At 38.1% G+C, this 3,905-nt stretch overlaps 1 pseudogene; it reads left to right on the top strand.

Annotated features, from left to right (window-relative positions):
- The first annotated feature begins 1,071 nt into the window (after positions 1-1,071).
- On the top strand, positions 1,072-2,604 carry LOC118595147 (annotated as a pseudogene).
- The last annotated feature ends 1,301 nt before the right edge of the window (positions 2,605-3,905 follow it).

Here is a 3,905-nt window from a genome sequence, read left to right as displayed (position 1 = left end):
TGTTCAGTTTCATTAAGTGACAGGTCTTCATCTCTTTGAATAGTATATATTAGCAAACACATCACAAACAATTGGTCAATAGTTGCAGACATTGACTCCATACTGCAAGAAAACCAGTAATTTAAATGAATAGATAATTATACCTCATAAAGATTCTTTGATATTTCAACAGCTTTAAAATCTTAAAGTCATTGTTATTAATTATAAGTTAGTGATGAATGTAGTGGCACTTATTATGTAACTTAGCACATCTTAAACATCTGTATGATATTTTATTAAAGACAGAGAATTTTCAACATACTTGTTTAACATCCATTGTGTGGACCCATTTTCTCAATTCTCATTTGATATTTATGGCCTTCTGAAATTTCCTTAGACAAAATCTTGGAGATTTTCCTTAGGAAATAATAATGTACAAATGAATTTTGGCACCATATGTGGACATAAGCAGCAAAAGTTAACTTAAAAATATTTATTATTTTTCTGACTTAAAAGTTATAAAAGCCCAAAGAGAGATTTTTTTTAAAAAGAAGTTAATAAAACATCTGCAAGTAAATAACTCCTCTCAGAAGAGAGTCCTGGAGGCATTTGTATAGCTAAGGGAAAAGAGGCTAGACGATAGTTAATATTAACCTGAAATGTAGTGAAAATTAAAAATTATTTGGCATATCTTTTCCTGACACAAATGGTTATCTAATTCTCTTTTTATCTGTTCTACTACAAAGGCTTTCTTTAATCTTCTTAAGTTTCCCTAAAGAAAACTTAACTGTGAGGCAGAGTATCATGTTCAAGGTCTACCTCCCACAATTGATACCATTGTATTCACTCAAATACTTCAGCTGAAGGTTCATTTTCCATTGCGATAAAATAACCATTATAATAATTATTATCTTTTCCTTAGGACTATTGTGAGATCAAACAGTTATATGGATGAAAGTGTGCTTGAAAAGCTTAGGAGTAGGCTTTTTGGAAGGTTAGAGGAGGAGGCAGATAGAGACTGTTACTCTGCCTCAGGCTGGAATCCGTGTCCTTCAGTTCTCCTGAACTCCCACAGATGTTGCTAAGGTTACCATGCTGGAGAGTATAGCTCCCTGAAGCCATATGTCTGCTGCTGAGCCTGGCACCCACTGCAAAGGTTCCTACCAGGACCCTAAAAAGCTGGCCCAGATCTGCTTCAGCAACATTTCTATGGCCAAAGCAGTTCCTGATGCCATTAGAACAAGACTTGGACCTAAAGGAATAGATAAAGTAGTTCAAGATGGACAAGTGGATGTAACCATTACAAATGATGGTGCTACCATTCTGAAACAAATGCAAGTATTGCACCCAGCAGCCAGAATGCTGGTGGAGTTGTCTAAAGCTCATGACATAGAAACAGGGGATGGAACCACATCAGCAGTCATCATTGCTGATTCCCTTTTAGACTCATGTACCAAGATTCAGCAGAAAGGTATTTACCCAACCCTAATTTCTGAGTCATTCTACAGAGCTTTGGAAAAGGGTGTTGAAATCCTTACTGACACGCCTTGACCTATATGTAACTGAGCAACCAAGGCACTTTGTTAAATAACTCAACCACTTCATTGAATTCAAAGACTGTCTCTCAGTATTCAAGTCTACTCTCTCCAATGCAGCCACAGCTAGCAGTGTAGATATCAGAGACATTAAAGCAGTTAAGAAGCTTGGTGGGACAATAGATTATGCTGAGCTGGTGGCAGGTCTCATTCCAGTGCCGAATTATCACACAATAAAAGTTGAAAAGGCTATGATTGGGCTTGTTTGGTTTTGCTTCTCTGGATATTCAAATAGTAGTATCTGACTATGCCCAGATGGATCAAGTGCTTCAAGTGAAGAGAGAGCCTCTATGTTAAATCTGGTGAAACAGATTTAGAAAATGGGATGTAATGTCTTCTCATCCAGAAGTCTGTCCTGAGAGATGTGCTTAATGACCTTGCATTACATTTTCTGAATAAGGTGAAGACTGTAATGGTTAAGGATATTGAAAGAGGAGACACTGAATTCATGTATAGGAGAATTGGAACCAAACCAGTTGCTCATATTGACCAATGTACTGCTGTCATGCTGAGTTCTGCTGAGATAGCTGAAGAAGTCAGTTTAAATGACTCTGGAAAGTCAAGATTGGAGGTTGTGCAAGTCCAGGCAAAACAGTTATAATTGTTGTACTGGTTCTAACAAGCTTGATGAAGCTGAGTGCTCCATTCATGATGCTTTCTGTGTAGTAAGAAGAGAATTCTTGTTGCAAGAGGTGGTACTCCAGAACCAGAGCTTGCCCTGAGACTGACTGAGTACTTATGAACAAATGGTATGAAATCCTGCTGGGTTCATGTTTTGCAGATGTTGTGGAAGTCATTCCATGGGCACTAGCTAAAAATGCTAATCTGAAATCCATTTCTACAATAACAGAACTAAAACCCTGACATGCTCAAGGAGAAAAAACTAGACACTAATGCCTGAAAAGTAGGAGTTTCCATCGTTCTGGAGGAAATGGTTTTCCAGCCTCTGTTGGTGTCACTCGGTGCTTTGATCCTAGCCACTGAAACTGTAAAGAGCATTCTGGAAATTGATGATGTGGTAAATACTTGATAATCTGGATAAGGCTGGCCAACTGGCACTCTTATGGACAGAAGTACTGTGGCTAGAATGTAAGATGATCACCTTGATGTTCCTTCTTGTCTGGAAGCTTGCTTATTCAGAGTTTTTGGATGCTGTCTGCCAGTAGGCTTCTGTTTGAATTTGTACTGAAACAATATAATGAACATATTAAATACTTAGTTTCAAAAAGAAAGAAAAACTTGGCATATCAATGTAAATATCATTTGAGAAATGCACCCTATATTTCCAACAAAGGAAGGTCATGTTGGGCACATGGACAACGGTGTAGGCTGATGCTAACAGCGGCCAGTTATAACTTTATGTGAAACAGCACTGCATCCACCTTCAGGTCAGCATGTTCAATGGAAAACTTCACAAATAAAGTTCTCTTAATGGAAGTTCTTCAGATTCAAGGCATCAGCACCAAACACAAGGAAATTATAGCTCTGGTTCTCCTGTCTATATTCTTTCTGACTTGTATGAACTGAATTATGTTGTGAGCTTCAGTTGTTGCTCTCAGGGTCATAATGCCGGCTCTGACTAGTAAGTAGGAAGAATGGAACATTTTGCTTGTATATTTGAAAAAAAGACTCATATAATTCAGGCTGGCCCTAAGCTCTCTAGGTAGTAAAGGCTAGCCTAGAACTTCTAATCCTCCTGCTTCCATCTCCCAATTGCTAGGAACACATTTGTTCTCCACCACACTTTGCAGCTAAAAGAGCAGAACTTAACAAACACAAACACTAAGCAGTTTAATTTTCTTCCCACTTCTGTTCAAGTTATACTTGCAGACTATTCTCTCCTGGCAAGGAATCTTAGAGAAGTCTCATAATTTCTACAGTCAGGGACCCTGGTGAGGAGGAAGAGGGCGGGGAAGGGAAAGAGGAGGAAAGAGGAGGAGCAGGACAAAGTAGCACTCTAGTTACTTCTATTTAAAATGTGTCAGTTCAACAATCAAAATGGCAGTCTTTAGTTCAGGTCTAAAGTCTTCATCTCCTGTGCTTGAGTATTATTTAAGATGGAAAGTAGATGTAATGAAAACAGGTACTATCCACTTCCACTTCCCGTTTTATTTGTCCTAACCTAAATCTCTTCTATCTAATCTTCAACATCTTCTCCACCCATTAGTTGGGATGGTAAGAAATTAGGAGAGAAGCTTTGGTGAAATTATATTGCCTTTTCCTAGGAAAGAAATGGATTATCATGATAGACATTTTGGTCTTTCAGTGATTCCTCCACTTCAAATATGTAGCTTGACTCTGTGAAATACTATAGGAATAATTTGTGATGGA

Source organism: Onychomys torridus, chromosome 14, assembly GCF_903995425.1.
Source record: "Onychomys torridus chromosome 14, mOncTor1.1, whole genome shotgun sequence".
Lineage (NCBI taxonomy): Eukaryota > Metazoa > Chordata > Mammalia > Rodentia > Cricetidae > Onychomys > Onychomys torridus.
Note: the sequence above shows the minus strand (reverse complement) of the source record. Positions and strands in the feature narration are given on the sequence as shown.